The following is a 19,451-nucleotide window of genomic DNA, read 5'->3' on the forward strand; positions in this document are numbered from 1 at the left end:
ACAACCACAAAATCCAGAATACTACACCTTATTTCTGTTTGTGAGGATGGGGAATGTCTTTCTCACAAGTAGTTCTTCTCAAGGCAGAACGGACAAGAAATATAAACTATGACTATTGACTATTTCTCAATGCAAGAAATTTTTCCAGCAGAAAAACAGAGCCTCAGGCTCTGTAATAATAATTGTACTTATGAGAGCTGACATTTACTGAGTGTACACTATGTATATCAAGCATTTCCTACCCAAAACATATTTTGGGGCCATTTTGCTATAACTGACTTCTGCATTTTGTTGATTTCATTTGTTCATTAAGTTGCTTGAAAACATCGCATTGTTCTAGATCTGGTTTTTCTTTTCCTGTTGAAAAAGTATTTTGTAGCCTAATTTAATCTATTTGGCTTTTTTTTTTTTAAATCCATAACCTATTAGATGATCCTAAAGTCATCTAGTTTTTATTATTGTAAATTTTTCTCATGTAAGATGGCAATATTGAGTTCATTTTTACCTCAGGTCTCAAATTATTTTCAATGAGCAATTTAGGACATTATTAGTGTAAAACAGAATTTAAGTTAGAGTGAGTGGGTAATAACTGATCTCTAGAATGCTTACAAACAGCTATTAAGTTTTGAATACAATGCTGAAAGCTTTGTCGAGCTAATAACAAGTGAATGAATTTATGTAAATATTCTTGAGGCTGACCCATTCACAACTCTTGAGGATGTAAAACTATCATTCAAGCCTCTGAAATTTGGGGAAAATGTTGTCCTATTGTTCAAAATTATAGATCTTTACTTATAAAATACAGACAAAAGGAGATCAAGTGAATTTGACAAAGAATGGAGTCACATTTAATATTGGAATGGAGTTCACATTTAATATTAATTAAAATAAGAACTTTCAAACCCAGATAATGCAATTTTGTTGCTCTTTTGCCACAGAGTTGAATAAAGATTAGAAAATTGTTAAAATTTGAGAGCAAGGATTGTCCTTAATTTATAGATGAGGCACCAGAAGCTCAGAGAGATAAATTGGTTTGTTGAAAATCAACAAAGAGGATGAAGCTCCATTGTCTTCTGATATTCACTAGAAATCATCTGAAGACGTTTTGAACTTTTTTGGAAATATCACTATTCTCTGATATTCGCCCTTATTGAAAATCTCTCTATCTGGAGAACCTATATTAATTCATGGAAATGAGATGGGATCCTCAGAATCAATGTTCCATATAGGAGTTAACTGCATCATGTGCTTCCCTTGCACAGGTAAAAGCCCTCTACAAGGAAATGGGGGTCGGGGGGGGGGAAGTATTAAGAAAGAACAAGCACAATTCTCAAGAGAAAGCGAGAGGATCTGTTGCTCTTGCGTAAAGTAAAATGGATTTCATTAGTTACTATATTCACATCGTGAAGAACAGGATCAAAAGAAAATAGCTTCATTTACTGATGGATAATGACCCTTCACTAATCCATATGGTCCTGATTCTCACTGATTGAGCACCATATAATCAATGTGCTATATCACTAGCCACCTCACTTTTTAAACTTGGAAGGAAAGTGAAAGTCATGACTTCAGCCCTCATCGCGTTTCTCCTCATTTTTCTTGTCTTTGATAATGAAAAAGTGCGCAACTTCAAAAAAAAAAAATGTCTAAAGCGAGTAGCTGAAATCACTGAATATTTTTTAGCTATCTGGTTTCATCCTCTCAGAAGAGAACACATGAGGGATATGGATGTGACTCATATATAATGCTTTCTTTTTTCCTGTTATGTAAACATTCCAAAAAGGGAAACAACATTAAAAATTGAACCCAGGAAAGACGCATTGTTATGAATTATGATTTAGCGGTAAAGTCACTGCAGGAGAAAGAGAACCTGTCTCTCTTACCCTGATGGTACTTGCGATAAAATACAGAAGGATGTGGCACCGCTCTCCTTGATAAATTGAGCGCTAGAAAAGCCATGAATGTGAAATTATCTAGCACATGATAAATCTGCTGTAATAAATAAAAATCCAATAGTCAGGAGAAGTAGGAACTGAGTGAAGTAAACTTTGCTTCAAACTCTGCCCAACTTTGGGCAGGATTCCTGGCTCTCTGAGGACTCTATAATTAGGTTCTTTAGTTCACGATTAGTACCACAAAAACCCTTGCCTGGAAATGAAAAGTCAGGGAGCACGCAAGTTTCACCTTTAAAAGTATGCCCAAAGGATTTGTCAAGATAAATGTGGAGTTAGTTGAAAATTCGTTGTTACTTTCAAATTAACAGCATGGTACAATCTTCCAACTGACACTCTGAGAGGCTGTTATACATAGGCACTAGCTGAGGCTTTTAAATATGCTCTCGATTTGCCTCTGCAGAACCTGCTTTGGCCTTCAGGCAAAAATGAATATCATATTTTAAAATAATTTGCAAAATTCTAGAAAACATCTTCAGAAAACCCCAATTCTCCCCTTCATAATTAAGCTTATCAACAAAGATATATTAAATGCCCCCCAGACTAGAAGGTCATTAATGTGTTTATGACAACAAATGGAGAATTTAAATTCATTTAAATTAATTATAATAATTTTTGAACAAACCCCAGGATTCAGGAGTCTGTTCATAATATTTTCTTGTTGAAAATATAACTCTCTTGTAGATTTAATTGAGTAGGAGTTAAATTAAATGATACTCCATCTTGTTATAAAAGGATTTCTGATGCCTGGTTGAATCGATGGAGCAGTACCAAGGGGCTTGACATTTACCTTTGGCTTCCTGAAGGTTGAGTCAGTAAGAATGGCTACGCCGACAGGGAAAGCACACTAGATAGGAGTAAAGGGTCATAAAAGTTCAGCAAGTAAGTAGGAAAAATAAAGCACTGATATGGTATTAAGATAAACTGTATATTTGTTTAAAATTCTGCTCTACATCATGTTCTTCAATGTAGTTATAGAAAAACAAAATATCATTTTTTTTCGTAACTTGATAAATTCCAAATGTTCCTTCTCTGGGTCTCTTTTACTTCCTCCCTAGTTTCCATTGATTTGAATCTCTGGCAATTGACTGCGACAGAAATGAGCACCTGTAGTCATTTCCTTCCATCCCCCTTCTTATCCTTGCTGAATCTGAGCCTGTAGATCTTACTCCCTGCCTCAGTTGTAGGATGCAACAAGGTGAAAAATGTAAGGAAGTCTATCTCCTTTGGTTTTATTTATAAATATTTATGATGTTAGGGAACCAGAGAGAACTCCAGTAAGCAAAGAGAATAAAGCAATTATTTCTTCTCTCTCAACTGCAGGACTAGAAAAGTTGCTCTTTGTGGGATGGAATGAGCTACTGTTTGAATGGTGGCTCTAGGAGACAAGGCTTGCTTTCTGTCTCCCAGGTATAGCTCTAGACTGTCTGCAAGCCCTAAGAAAGTTTTGTGGGGTCTAAGAGCAAGGAGGATATACATATGGAAATAGCCTTAAAAGAGGGGATAGAAAGGAGATGGCTGCAGAGTGAATTTGGGCAGATAGGATCATAAAAGTCATGTAGTTTCTCATAATGGGCAGCATCCTAATGTAAGGTCAGATCCTGGATCTCCATCTATGCATGGAAGTAGTCTATAGATTTAACCATCAGAAGGAGAAATATGGACAAGGATGTGTGGGCAGTGGTAATAAGCTTATATAAATGGGGAGTGGAATTCCCCAACATGGTGAGCATGCATCTGATGCTGGACCAAACAGATGATATTTAAGAGCACATGTTCCCTTATGCCATGGTTCTCTGGAATTTAGATACGATTTCTAGAAAAGAGAGGGAAGAAAATTGACTAATACTAATTTTTCCCTATCCTGATGGAATCAGAAGCTCAAAAAATTTTTGAGATAGAAAATTACTCTTCCCCACATTAGTGTGCAGACTGAGGTTTATTTCTACTACGTATGTTTTGATTTCCAATAAAGACCTTAATTCTAACTATCAATACACTTACCTGATTGTTGATTATTTATATGAGAGGCCACGTTGGACATTGGAAAGAGGTTAGATAAAGTAAGCAGAAGAGAATGTCTAGTCCTGTTCCATTTCTTCTCCTCCCTTGGCCTCAATTTTCTCGTATGCAAAATGAGGGACATGATCTCTGAGTACCCCCCAACTCTCACAATGTGATTCTGTGAGTCGTTACCATCTTATTCACCAGATTGTTGGTTAGTGCTACCAGATTCAATGTTGCATGTAAAAAACCCTATCTAGGAGTATGGCAGTTAGGTGTCCATGAGTATCAATTCCTGTCACCTTGTTAATGGCATTGTCTAAGGACTACTATCAAATTCAAAGGTGTGATTCCTAAGATTTAATTTTCATGAAGTGGCATTATTTTCTTCCTTCTCTGAATTTCGAGTGCACATCCTGTTCTGGAGAAGCCACACAATGGACTGATTTGTCAGTTTATTTGTTCCAAGGACACCTCTTCTGCAATTCTTTTATCTGTGGTTCAAGGGCTTCTCTCTATGCTCTGAGCAGGAGTGGGGGTTCAAGGACTTGGATGATGGCTAAGAAAGTTCGCTTTATCACTGGTGATTCACAAAGAGAAGATTAATAATGGACTCAGAGTGGCACTTGCTTGCCCTGAATTCATTACTGGACTGAGCCAGGGCTTTTGGAAGTTCTGTTGAGATCAGCCCTGTTCTCCATCGACTGTGCCCTTTATTTGGGACCCAAGCCATTGGCCAGCATACCGTTCCAATAGGAGATGTGAAATGGTGGAAGCAGTGTCCCCTGTGAGCTCAGAGGTAGAGGGAGGTGCCAGATCGTTCCAGAGTCTGAAGTCTCTGGGTCTCCATTTGCAGGTGCCGTTGCATAGATAACGTGTCAACAAGGAGTGTGGGATTTTTACAATCCTGTGTTCCTTCAGGACAGCCTCTGTATGTTTGAACTTTTCCATGTGAAGTATTTCCCAAGGAGACATTATTTTTAATAGGCTGTACCTTTTATGTAACCATATGAGGGGAAGCACGTTTTTTTGTCTTACTTTTTATGTCTTAACCAATATGTCTTTGACAATATCCTATCACCTCTTGTCTAACTGTGATTCTCCATGCCCCTTGATCAACCACCCAATTTTGAAGGCAAAGGCCTTCTCACTGGCCTCTTGATCACCCTACTCTTAACTCATTTCTGGTCTTTACCCATGTGCAGGACCCTGCCCATATGCCTGGGCTAGATAGAGTAGATGTGGGCTTACAAACTACTGTTTTGGTTTGGCTCTTTATTTCTTTGACTCAAAATTCCCCAACTAGGAGTGTCAGCTGGTTTTTCTCAAAGTATCAAATCACCCGCATCATAATAAACCTGGAATTCCTGCTTATCAAATACAACTTTGGAAAATCTCTTGATTCAGAATCTCTGGCAGGAGTTCCCAGAATCTGCACTCTTAGCAAACACCCTTGATACTTCTTATGCACATTAAAGTTTAAGAGACACCACCTACTCATCCCCTTCTACTTTTAAATTTCACTGCTAGAATCCATCTCAGCTTACTTGTGCTTCTCTTTATAGGACAGCCTTTTATTTTTCATGGCCAGAAGCTGTATGGTCGATTTGCAGAGTAGTTCACATGCCTCACTTCACTAGGCCTGTACCAGTAAGCACATTGCTATAATTTTACCTTATGTACCCAAGCAGTAGCCATGAACTTAACATATCAGAGCATGCAGTTTCTTCCAGTTCTCATCAAAGCACATACATTTGCTTCCATCTCAGTGTGATCTCTGTGACCATAGCACCCCCTCTGTCTTTCCACTTGTCACTTGCTAACATCTAACAGCCCATATGAGGAAAGGATTGTCAACAAGTGTTGGGGCACCACACACTTTTACCTTTTTGAAGGGGTGAGCTGTCTAGTGGTCTGCATCAGTTTGGCTGGTACATTTGCTGGCTAAGTATTTTTCACTGATGATCTAGCTTTAGCATTTCCTAGTTGTGCCGGAAGACCTGATATTGCACTCAGTGGATTCCAGTGCCATTTTTGTTTGTGGTCACTGCTGTCTTCCCCATATGGCACTTACATCACTCACTTGCTATTGTTTGTCCTTGGTAGACATCCCAGCCTGTGGGGCCTCTGGTTCTGAGATGCAAATTTAGAGCCTACAATGTTATTGGGAGTGGCTCTTGACACTGTCAGGGCCAGGAGAGGTTATTGACAATCTAGTAAAGTCCTGTCTCAGAAAGACACTTTAAAAAGCATAAGCTAATGTACGTGTGATTACAAAGGAAATGAATTATATCCACATGTATTTATTAAAACATTTTAAAGAATATTGTGATACAGTAATGTATTTGTTTCTTTCCCAATATGTAAAATAAAAGAGAAATAGTTGGAATTATATGATTACTATAAATTTGAAGAGCTATGATTATAAATGATACTTTGAGATATCAGTAGCAGCTATACTGTAACACAAAGATATCTGTGATTTACTTTCGAACAAAATTGCGAGTATTGCTAATAGTACTATGGTTTACCACTTAAGTCTATGATTGGAGGAGTTGCTATAAATTTTAGTTAGGTTAAAAAAATAAAAATGCCTTTTCCTATTTATGTATGTGATCCCCTAAATGAATCCTATGAACCCTTCATCTAGTTCAGTTTCCCAATTTTACCCAGAAACAAGGCCCTGAGATGTAAAATGAATTACCAAGATCACATAGTTCATTGTTGGCCAAATGAGATTCAATCTTGGATCCCTTTAATCCAGTTCTTTTTTTGCTATGCTTTACTGCTTCTGTTTACTGAATTGTAAGCTGGCCTTTGTGATGATTCTACTTTACGATTCTTCCCTAGTTTTGTTTTGTTTGTGTTTTATTTGATTCTAGCAGTTCCACACAACTCTCCTTCTCTGAGATGCTTTAATTTTGTCAGAGTATTGGTGCTGTATGGATGTCATACTCACTTTTTTTCTTCCCTAGGATATAATGATAAATTTCCCAATATCTTTTTCATTATTATCATTCAAGGCACCATGTCCCTATTTATTTAGAGGGAAGTAAACAGAATCATAACGACTAGTTGATATGAAGAATGCTCTTCTTTTGGACAGGATGGATCTGGAGTTTACCTTTACCTCTGGAGATTGTACCTTAAAATTTGATCAAGATATGAAATCCAGAGAGAGACTCTGCAGAAGAGATCAACCAAATTAATAAAGCTAGATGTACGGAAAAGAAGCAATTTTATCTTGTCTGAGTCCTTGAGATTCTAGACAAGATGTAGAATACACTTTACATAATAGATCTCAATCTCTCAGAGACTCTACTTAGATTGAGTTTTTTTTTTTTTTCTAGAAGCAGAATAGTTTATGAGGGATCAGTCATATTCTATATCACTTGGCTTTATGTACTTGTATTCTTCCTACTTGGTTTACTGTTTTTGAAAATCTTGAAAATTTCTAGATGGAATTAAAGATAATATTATATGAATCTTCAGATTCTGTTGTTTAAATATTTTTATCTTCTCAACTAGGCTACGTGCTTTTTTAGGTTAAGAAGCTGGTATTATATATTCTATCTCCTTGCATCTTTCACAGCCCTTATACAGATGTTTGGCTACAAGTATGTGTATACAGTATAATGGAAACAGCATCAGGTTTCTACCCAGATAGAGTATGGATCCCCGCTTTACCTCTTATTTTGGCAAATATTAACCCAGTCATACCTTAGGCAAATTTCCTTACCTAATAATATCTACCTATACAGAGAGTTGTTTAGTGGGATGATACTGTGCAGAAGGTATTTAGGACATTATCTGGCACATAGCAGGGATTTGAATAATATGTGTTTGAATAAAACACTTGCTACTACTACTAGTAGTACTTAATAACCATTTGTTTGATTTGATGCTTCTTACCTGCTAATGCTCTCTCATACTTAGTACCCATAGAAATTTGTAGCCAAATGAGGTGAAGTATGTGGAGTGGAGCAGAACTGAGCTCATCCATACATTTTAGTAACTATTTGTTGTGGATGTGTCATATCTATTTGTCTTCTTGGTCTTTCAATAAATTGCTCCCATTGAACATGGGCCATGTTTTCTCCTCAGTTTTTACAGCCTTGTTTACTAGTCAGTGAGATTGTTTATAATGCTTTCAAAAAACTAAGAAGAGAAACCATTTCAAAAGGGGGAGAATTATGTTGGTATTTTAGGAAGCTAATATATAACAGTCATTTTTTCCCCCTTCTGGAGTTTATAATATAGTGAGAGAAAAGAAGATAGACGAGACCAAAATTTAAAAACAAGTTATACATGTAAAAAATTCTTATGTTGGGGGATGACTTTAGCTCTGTGCTTTAATACTTCTCCTAAATTATTTGCTTTCCAAACCAAACCGAAAACAACTGTAGGCACTCCTCCTTCCCTTGCAGGCAGAGCTTGCGCTGATAAATGGCATCTCCAGGCTTGCACATCTAGAGAAAAAAGAGAAGAGGTTGTTCTTCTGAGAAAACTCTGTTTCTTCTCCTACACTCAGTAGCGAGACCAGCCATTCCTTTCACAGAAGAAGGCATGCCTGAAAAGTGGCAGAAAAGGGAGGGCTATGCATTCCTGTAGCTGAGTTTTTCCCAAAATGTGGTCCTTGGGCCAAAAATATCAGTATCTTCTGGGGATGTGAGAATGCAGATTCCAAGGCTTCATCCCAGACCTCTGACTGCTGTGTTGGCTCAGTGATCTATATTTTAACAACCCCCCTGGGCAATTCCGATGCAAGCCTACATTTGAGAACTGTTGTTCAGTGATCTTCAACCCTGGTTGCATGTTAGTATCTCTTGGGAAGATATAAAGACTATCCATGTTTGGGCCCCCTTGGCAGAAAAACTTTGTAAGTCAGTCACCCTTAGCATAGAGCCATGGGTCCTGGTATGTTTTGAAAGGTCTTTAGATGATTCTGATGTGCAGCCAGCCCTATGGATATTGCACAGTCTAGCTCATCCCAATCCATATGGAAATAGAGGTCCTGGGAAAAGGCATAATGAACACAGGCTGATTGTGGCTTTGAATTCTCAGTCTTACCATTTGGGTGTTTTCTTTCTTTCCATCTCAGACTTGGTGTTGTAAACATTATGAAATCACCTAGGATGTAGCTCTTGACCACCTCATGGGATCCAGTGACTAAGAGCCTTGTGGAGTGATGAGTCCCTCAGGCATAGGAAACACAATGAGTTGCCCATTGTACCTGGCCAAATACTACTGACCCCTCTAAACCTCTCACTCAAAATTTAGAAAAGTAGAAAATAAACCAAGACCTCTAAGCTTGTAGGATGGCTGCAATTGGGAAGAACAAAATTCTTGTTGGACATGTTTCTGTTGGCAGTGCAGTGAGAGGTCTTCTGAGGGTAATGTGGCCAACTTTATGGAAGTCTTTATTAACGCATTGTTATATGCATGTTAAATTCCTAGTCAGTTTTTCCACCCACAAAAAATATTGTGGATCTATTCAATACATTGCTTCCCATAGAATGATTAAGAAGTGAGGTCATGGGAGCTAAATAAATGGCTCTGTCTCCCCACCATTGTTCTGGAGACCCACTAGGCTGCTTGTCTGTGCCTTCCACATGGGGTCCACTCCAGAAAAATCCTGTCCAATAGAACTATGTGAGCCTATAAGTAATTAAAAAATTTCCAATGGCCACATTAGAAAACAACATGTGCAATTAATTTTAAGGTATATTTTATTTAACTCCTCGCATTGAAAATATTTTTTATTTCAACATGACAGCATTATAAAGAAACTTAATGCTGAAATCAGTATAAAAATAATTTTTTTTTTGTACCAAGTCTTTGAAACCCAGTGTATGTTTCACACCTAGAGCACAAGTCCATTTGGACTCTCCATGTTTCAAATACCCAATAGCCTTTGTAGGCTGCTGTATTGGGCAGGGAGTTCTGGAATCTGGGTCAGTCACCAAGGTTGCCTGTCATTTTTCTCATAGTTGCTCTTTTAGGAATTAATAACATTTCAAACTTGCTTTCTGAAAAATACTTAGTGTTTTCCCTTGATATATATGTATATCTTAATTTATAATTAAGAGCATCCACCAATAGTTGTTTTCATTAAAGTTAAGTAAATCTTTAAAGAATCCTGTTGCCCTTGGTGTTACTCACTGATTTTGAAAAATAGCATTTCTAGTGTAATAACTTTGGCAGTGTCTTCTTCCAAAAAAGCCTTTGAGCTTTCAGCCAGACAAGGTTGAGACTGCCTGGAAATACTAACTTGAGAGGAATGTGGGCTGCTATTTAAATACACCTAAAAAAAAAATCGGTAAGTAATAGTCCAGGAATTCTACAAACAGCTGCTGGAATGACATCCAATTGTGCAAACAGAGAATAAGTGTGAGTTGGACAGTTTTTACTGTTGTTTCTTGGGCCATTGTTCCTTCTCTTTGGTGTGTGGGACTTAAAATACTAACCAAGTGATGCCTGCCTGAGAGCTAGTAGAGCATCAGCTGTGATTGCTGCAGAAAGGAACAGGGCTGAGAATATATTATTTAATGTATTACAGAAATAAACATTAAATAATTACTTGATTGGCTAATATGATATAGACTCTTGAGAAAAAATAAACAAATGCATTGTTATCATGAAACATTGACTACACCGGGGGTGCCGTCCTTGTATGCTTTAAATTTTCACATCCATTTTGATGGTTGATAACAGTTGTGTCTTTGATGTTTTTCAGTTTCAATATACCAGAGTTGAGGGGATAAACTACTTACTGTATTTCACACATTCTAAGCTACACAGATTTTTTTCCTCACATTTTACTTTTTGTGAAATTAGGATGCATCTTACACTAATGATAGCTTAATATTGCAGTTTTTCTTTTACTCTCTATTGCATAAAATAATGATATATCTTATAGTCCATGCTGTACTAGATTAGATGAAACACAGTTAGATCCTGTGAGGCACACTTTGTGCTAGACTTTATGCTAGTCACTGTCTAGAGCTCTCATTTTACCTTCACCATAAGCCCCTTGTATAGATGAAGAAAATAGAAGTGGAGGGAAAAAAAAGAAATAACTATTTTCATACATTTAGAAAATTATAGAATCCAAATTTCCGATAGCAGATACTACACGTTGAGTGTCTTTCAGATATTTGTGCTCTCTTGCCTCCCTATATATGAACCAGCTTCTCCTCTTCCTCCAATTTTTTCACCTCCTCCTTTTTCACCTCTTAAGCACCTTCAAAACTTGGATAGATGCCACTTCCTTTGCAAACCACTTCTACATATCTGAATTTGAGGTCCATTCTTAAACATTTCAATGCAGCCTGTTCTTATCTCAAGATTGGATTTCTATTTCCCACCCACTACAACATGCACAATTCTGTGTGCTTTTAACACCAGGCATAGGGTTTGGTACAGAGAAGACCCTTAATATATACTTGTTGACTGATTTAAGATTATTATAGCAGTTGTTGGCTGTTATGATCCACTCCTGCTTTTTTTTCTTTCTTTTTCTTTCTATTTCTACCATATATATCATATATATATATATATATATATATATATATGTATGTTTGATTTGCCAACATATAGTATAACACGCAATGCTCATCTCGTCAAATGCCCCCCTCAGTTTTCTTGAGTTTCTAAATTTTTCACTTCCTGGTTCTACTAAGCTACCCTTTGAGGTTGTTGAAATTGTCATCACGTATCATGATCCCGTCAAATTTTCCTCACTGGCCATTTCTGTGTAAAGAACTTGAATATTTCCATACTACCACAAAAATAGCTCTTTATGGCTACATGATACACAATTTCAGTTTTCAAAGACTTTATTGGACTGTCTTATATAATCAAAGACTAGTTGATATGATCAAGTGGTATTTAACTACTTGGCCTATTTGGTGGTGTTCTTTCATATTTATTATCAGCTTCTCAGAAAAATAACAACAACAACAACAACAACAACAAAAAAACCAAACAGATTCTTTCAGGCTATTACCAAAGCATAGATAATTCAAAACTGAACACACATTTACACATTCACATTTAAAATATTAAAATAAATATTTTAAAGATACATTATATTTTTAAATATAAAATGTGTTTTTAGTAATAAAAGAATGGGAAATGTAGCCAAAGAGAGAAAGGACAGAACGGGTGGGAGAACAGGTGCTGAAGGCACTTTGATGATGATGATGAAGATGAAGTCAAATCTTGATTCTCTAGGGACCCTGAATAAAAAACAGCTTCATATTTTTGGTCCTAATACATGGCTTGCTGACTCAAAGCAAACAAAAACAAAAACAAAACAAAATACCCCTCTGGAAAACTGCTTAATTCTTATGGCATATAAAAGTTTTTATTTATCTCAGTGTTTGAAAGAGTAGGACCAAAATATAATTCAACAAATACAATGACTAGACTTGAATTTTATATTATATAAAGGATAGTGAAAAGAATGAAAGGAAAGGAAAGATAAGGGAAAAGGGAGAAAAAAAGTGGAAGAAAAGAGAAGGGGAAAAAGGGGAACTGGTACAGATGAATAGAGATACAAGTGCAGGAACATGACTGAATGGTCAGTATATAAAGGGTTAGCAAGTGACCTCTGCTGTTGACTTGGCCCCTGGACTTCAGTCCATTACCTATCTTGCCTCTGAGCTTGGAAACCATTAACTCTTTGGCCTATATTCACAGATAATTCATTGCTCTTCATTCTTTAACTTTCAGAGATGCTGCACTGAATGGGATGTCGTGATAATCCCACAGGATATAAATTACTCATGAGCAGCAGTGTCAGTGATGAGAGCAATATTAATTTGAGGTCCAAATGAAATCAAAGAACGGGTTAGATCTACCTATGTACTAAAGATTTCCTCTTCTGATTCAAAGACTCTAAGTTTGGAGTTCATTGATCATTTGGAAAAGAAGTCATCTATAAATTCAAGACATATCTGAAAAGCATAAATGAAATGACATTCCTACAGATCACTGCCAGCAAAATGCTGAATGAATGCTGAGAGAATTAATGTGCCTTTAAAAGTGAGCAGTACACTCTTCACTGTTTGAGCATCAGACCTAAATAGGGGTTATTTCAGCTGTGTGACTGCTGGTTGAGTTACTTGAATTATGGTTCATTGCTAAATCACTGTCCCTACAGATTATTCTGGCAGCATACTTTGGAGTGACAAGCTGGATCTAACCCATCTATCATGCTACCAGGCTGATTTTCCTTTCTGATTTTCTTGGCAGACTTTGAGTTCCCTTAAGGAGACTGTGGCCCTTGCTCTCCTTGGGAGATTATTAGAGGTAAGTGATCAATCCAGTTATTGCTAAGGTATCTGAAAGTTGCCACTTATATGTTTGAAATTTTCTATTTCTTCCACCTTGTTATTTGGTAAAATATGATCAAGGTAGCAAGAGTTAGGAGATGTATGGTCATAACTTTTAGTGAACCTGTGTATATTTTGTGAATGTTAAATAAGTATGTGTGTGTATATATGATATATATACTCATATATATATATATAAACTCTAAACATGAATATTTACATGCATTCTAAGTATATATTTAAACATAATTCTAAACACATAATTTTATATATATAAATGTATACTTGTTATATATATATTTGAATGCTCTATTGTATACTGTGTTTCCTATAATTACAGGGGCAGATAATCCACTGGTAAGTGCATGACCCTTGGAGCTGCCTAGATAAAGAATGTGAGGGTAAGTGATCTGTCTACAAATGTAGTGCTGGAAAGTAGCATAGCTGAGCTTTTTGTTTGGGATATCTGGATTCAAAGCTGATACTGTAACGTACCTTACCATTCTGCCTTTTTACTTCTAACCTTATCTATTTTAGAAACAGATTCTGGAAGTTCAAAAGGTGATGGAAAAGATTAGAAAAAATATATGTGAAGAATTTAGAATGAGGACTAGCATACACTGGACATTCAATATGTAGTAGTTTTCCTTATAATAATTGTTATATTACTTTTTTTCCAGTACGTATCTGGGGGATAAATGCTTTTGAGTGATAAGTGTATTGTATTGTACAAATAAATGACATAAAGTTCATGAGGCTGTTTTAGCTTCATTTATTCACAATTCTAATACATTTTCTTTAAAAAAAATACATTTCCTTATGTAGTTTCTAAGTTCCCTGACTAGAAGCCACAAATTAGGATACAAAAGAAAGACTTGTAGAAAAAAACAGGTGATAATTGTGAGAATTGAGAGTTGAAAGTCTGACAAAGACAAAATTGTAGAATCAGGCACGTAAAAAAAACAACAAAACAAAAAATATTAGCTGATCGGGGCTATTTAGGAGTTAAATAAAGTTATTAGTTCAATACACCTTGAAGACTACTCTGTCTTAACAATGTGCATTGGTCAATCACCTGAAACTCTTCTTATAGTGTGGTATGCCACTAATAAATGACCTCTGGTTTTATATGTCTGAAAAAGTCTGTATTTTACCTTTAGTTTTGAAGGATATTTTCGCTGTATGGAGATTTTACATTGATATTTTTCTTTTCTTTCAATGCTTTGAAGACTTTGGTTCAGTGTCTTCTCGCAGCTTCCAGTGAAAGCTCTGCCTTGTCCTTACTCCTTTTCACTGATCCCCTGTACATTGTGGATAGTTTTTATTGCCCTGCTTTCAAATTTACTAATATTTTCTTCTGCAATATCTAATCTGTGGTTATGTCTATCTAGTGTATTTTTTTACTTTAGAAAATTTTGGTTTTCATCTCTACAAGTTCATTTTGGGCCTTTTAAATATTCCTCATGGCTCTACTTAACTTTTTAAACATATGGAATACTATGATAATAACAGTTTTAATGCTCTTTTCTGGTAATTCTAACATCTGTGTATGTTCTGGGTCAGTTTCAATTGATCGATTTTTCTCTTCATTATCAAATGTATTTTTCTGCTGCTTTGCATGCCTGGTAAGTTTTTACTGAACGCTAGACATTATAATTTTAATCTTTTAGGATGCTGAATATTTTTGTGTTTTGATAATATTCCTGAGTTTTGGTCTAGGACACAATTGCATTATTGGGAAACAGTTTAATCCTTTTAGGTCTTACTTTCAAGATCTGTTTGGCGAGAACAAAGGAGAATTGAGTTTTGGGCTGATTGTCCCCAAATATTGAGGCAAGATCCTTCTGAATTCTCTTTCTAATAATACATGAATTAGAGTTTCCTATTCTGATGATAGGAAAGGTCAATTTTCTTATCCTTGTGTGAATGCTGGGTGTTTCTTCTAATTCTTTTATTTTTATTATTTAATTTCAGTGTAGTTAATACACAGTGTTACATTAGTTTCAGGTGTACAATACAGTGACTCAACAATTCTATACATTACTCAGTGCTCATTCTAGTTAAGTGTACTTTTTTAAAAAAAAGATTTTATTTATTTATTTGAGAGAGTGAAAGAGAGAGAGTGAGAGCGAGAGTGAGAGAGAGAGAGAGAGAGAGAGAGAGAGCATGAGTTGGGAGGAACAGCAGAGGGATCTGATCAGGGAGCCAGATGCTGGGCTGGATCCCAGGACCCCAGGATCATGACCTGAGCTTCAAACAGAGGCTTAAAGGACTGAGCCACCCAGGCATCCCTGATGATGAGTGATGTTAAATATCTTTTCATGTGTCATTTGGCCATCTCCATGTCTTTGGAGAAATAACTGTTCATGTTTTCTGCCCATTTTTAATTTTTGTTATTTTGGTGTTGAGTTGTATAAATTCTTTATATTGATATTTGGATTAACTAACCCTTTTTCAGATATGCCATTTGCAAATATCTTCTTCCATTCAGTCTTTTAGTTTTGTTTATTATTTCCTTTGCTGTGCAGAAGCTTTCTATTTTGATGTAGACCTAATAGTTTCTTTTTGCTTTTATTTCTCTTGCCTCAGGAGATGTATTTAGAAAAATGTTGCTATAGCTGATGTCAGAAATCACTGCCAGTGCTCTCTTCTAGGATTTTTATGGTTTCAGGTCTCACTTTCAGATCTTTATTCTATTTTGAGTTTATTTTTATGTCTTTCTAATTCTTTTGGGTAGTTCTTCTTTTTTTTAAATCTCAGGTCACTTTCTTAATTAATACATTAATCAGTATCCTGCTAAATGCTCTAAGGGATGTGATGGTTAATTTTACAAGTCAGTTTGACTCCACCATGGTATGCTCAGATAATTGGTCATACATTGTTCTGAGTGCTTGGGGGTGTGGTGGGGTGTTTCTGGGTGTTTCTACCATTTGAATTGGTAGATTGAGTAAAACATATTTCCCTAGATTGTGTGGGCCTCATCCTATCAACTGAAGTCCTAAATAGAATGAAAAGACTAACATTGCCCCAAGTAACAGAGAATTCTTTCTGTCTTTGGACTAGAAAATTGGCTCTTCCTTGGTCTTGAGCTTGCCAATATTTGGGCTGGAACTATCAGCTGTCCTGGTTCTCAGACCTTTGGAGTTGGACTGGAGCTACATCATCAGCTCTTCTGGGTCTCTAGCCTGCCAGTTACAGATCTTGGGACTGTCAGCCTGTGACATGTGAGTAAATTCCTTTTGGGGAAATGATTCCTGCTGAAGAAACAAAATCCAGGGGGATGACTAGGACAAGGAAATATGCCTGGAAAATGTATCACAAGGGTGAGCCCAGCCTCTGTAAATATGTGTATACTGTCCTTCAATCCTTAACTTCTAGGCAGAAAACCCCTGTGAGATTTACTAATAGGAATTTGCTTCTTAAAGCACATACATGGCCACCATGTAGCTCAGTATTTTTCTTTTTTTTAACTTTTTCAAGTGAAGCTTCAAGAATAACTGCTGTTGACCTTTACTCTGTAGCCTTTAAGGATCCCAGACTGGTTTTATCTGTGCCCTTTACCCCATAGTTATGTGGAGATTATTAACACATGTGTGTATGAAACTAAAGCCAGACACAATCTGGTTATTTCTTGAATCCAGTTAATGGAGAAACCAGTATCCATATTCAGGTGGAGGAATGGAAAATGATTTATGTCTTCAAGAGTCATCCTCAGGTGTTATTGAGAAATACTTCCACAGGGTGTTTTGAGCATTGTGAACCACTGTGGTTGTGTCTGCCTGACTCCAACACAGGGAAAACTCTCCTGTTTTAGTCATGTTTTTCTAGAGAAACACAATCAATAGGAGATAGATAGATTAGCTAACTATAGAATAATTTTCTTGATTTTCATGGTGTAATTTCTTGATTTTTAGACATAACCCTAACCCCCTTATATCTAGAATAATAGATACAGTGTTTCTGTTAGTATCTAAATAAATTCATATGAAATTATGAGTATATGTTTGTGAAGACCACTCACTATTTAATGCATACTCCCCAAGACAAAAATAATTAGTTTCTCCACTGGATTTGGAATTCCATAAGGACATGGAATGGGCTCCCTTCTATAGATCAGTGATTAACAACCACATGTACAGTGAACAAATACATTAGTGGATAATAGGCACACCAAAGCACTGTTTTAATGCCTGAAATGTTTGTTGAAAGAAAATCACACCTAAATGTTATTAAGGTATAGGATTATGTAGGTAATTTGCAGGACCCAGTGAAAAATGAAAAAATGAGGGACCGTGTTCAAAAACTATTGACTTTCAAGGCAATGACAGTGGGGTATTAAACCAAGGTCTGGGCTTTGTGTGATCATACATATCACACATTTGTGAAGCCAGCTCTTCTGTTAAGGACTATAGGAAGTAAAATCTAATTTTAACTGCATAGAACAAAACCAAAACAATACCACACAGGTTTTCAAGTTGTCCAGAATCAGAGAATTCAGCATTTCTTCTAAAGAATAATAGCTTGATTTGAAAAGAGCTTTTAATAAATGTTATATGCCATTGGTCTAATTAGATTTGCTACCCTTAATTCTATCATTATGAAAAGTTAGTAGTTGGCCTTAGACTTTAAAAAAATAACGTTGGTATTGTGATAACATGTATTGAGCTTTATATATGGAGATGTGTTGAAGTAATATTTCACTGCTGATTGAATGTGTTGTGGATATTTGAACATCTTGAATTGGTTACATTACTTTTATACTTCCGTTTTGTTTACTGTCAAAGTTAATGCAAAAACTTAGAGCCTTAAGCTTAAATTAAATACTGTGGTTAAGACTATTGAGCATACAAAACTAGGCTCCTTGAAATATCCCATATGAAAAATATTTGCTTTGGGGGAGCTGAATAATTTTCTGGGAACACAGCTTTTCTTTGTTTGATTTGTTTAGTTCAAAAAAAGCATTCATATTATGGATTAATATGCCATAAAATTTTTATTTAAAATCTCCAAAAGCCACAGTAAGACTATCTACAAAACTGTCAAGATGCATTTTGGGCTGTCCTCCTCCTCCTGTTTTTTTCTTTTCTTCAAAGGATTTAAATGCAATTGGGATTATAAAAATCACATTAAGATTGAAAGACTGTAGGATAAGTTTCACCTGGGGTGCTTGTTAGGAATGCAATTTCTGGGGTTTCATTCCAGATCCATTCAATGAGACTCTGCAGGCAGGCACCTAGAATCTGCATTTTTTACGCTTTCCAGATGTTTCTTATCATACTAAAGTTTTAAAACTACCCTCATGTTTTAACTGCCTTTAAAAAGAACTTTTAATGGATGCAGCCATAATTTCATAACAATTTGACTAATAGAATCTGCCTTTAATATATAATCGCTAAAGTACATAGCCATATAGAGTGAAATATGCAGATGCATTGTTGAAAAGGGAAGGAAAGTCAAACCTCTGACCAAGTCATGTTGAAGTTCAGCTGTGAAATTTGATGATTTTTAGCTGAATTTAAATGCCAGGCAAAATGTGTGCTCACCACCCCTCCCCTCTGACACCATCTGACTGTCTTGAGGCTAATCTTCATGCAGGAATGGCTTATCACTGCTCCCTGAATTTCTATAGAAAGACATGAGTTACAAAGTCAAGAGCTGCAGACTTCTCTCTAGGCTTCTCATCCAAACAGTCAGTGACATAGAGCTGTATCAGGGAGAGCCACTGATTTAATTTGATCTTTCCAGGGAGGATTAAAAATATTGTTCTCGCCCCAGTTAGAATGTTGCTGCTAAGCTTCAATATGTCAGAGGCTTTTTCATTTTCGCAGTGCCAGTGCTGGCTGGGATGGTAAGTGACAACAGTGCAGTATTTGCATTATCTTCCTTAGCTTGCACATTTTTCAACCATGTCAGAGCAGAAGAGGTGATTTGAAGGAAAACTCACCAAGAATATAAGAAGGGCTCCTGCCTTGTGCTCTGAAGGATTGCGAATAGAGCTGAAAATGCCCAAAGGAATGAGTAAAGCCTTCTGCTGTATACCTGCACTGCCCTTCAGTGTGATTTGTTCACTGCTAGTTGATGCCACCCCTTTGACCAGAGGCTGGAGGCCTCAGTTATGAATTTTATAATAGTATCCCCCAAATGGGGCTTTATGTAA

At 36.4% G+C, this 19,451-nt stretch overlaps 1 long non-coding RNA gene across 3 annotated transcripts in view; it reads left to right on the forward strand.

The window, feature by feature from the left end:
- The first annotated feature begins 10,134 nt into the window (after nucleotides 1-10,134).
- LOC112675173 (uncharacterized) overlaps nucleotides 10,135-19,451 on the forward strand; it is a 139,566-nt gene continuing 130,249 nt past the window's right edge. For 2 of the 3 annotated variants that reach the window (XR_003145792.3, XR_004805665.2), the window contains exons 1-4: nucleotides 10,135-10,275; nucleotides 13,215-13,271; nucleotides 13,635-13,695; nucleotides 16,358-16,518. This is a non-coding gene — a long non-coding RNA (uncharacterized LOC112675173). The other variant, XR_004805667.2, reaches the window with a different exon arrangement.

The sequence above is a fragment of the Canis lupus genome, chromosome 16 (genome assembly GCF_003254725.2).
Source record: "Canis lupus dingo isolate Sandy chromosome 16, ASM325472v2, whole genome shotgun sequence".
NCBI classification, from domain to species: Eukaryota; Metazoa; Chordata; class Mammalia; order Carnivora; family Canidae; genus Canis; species Canis lupus.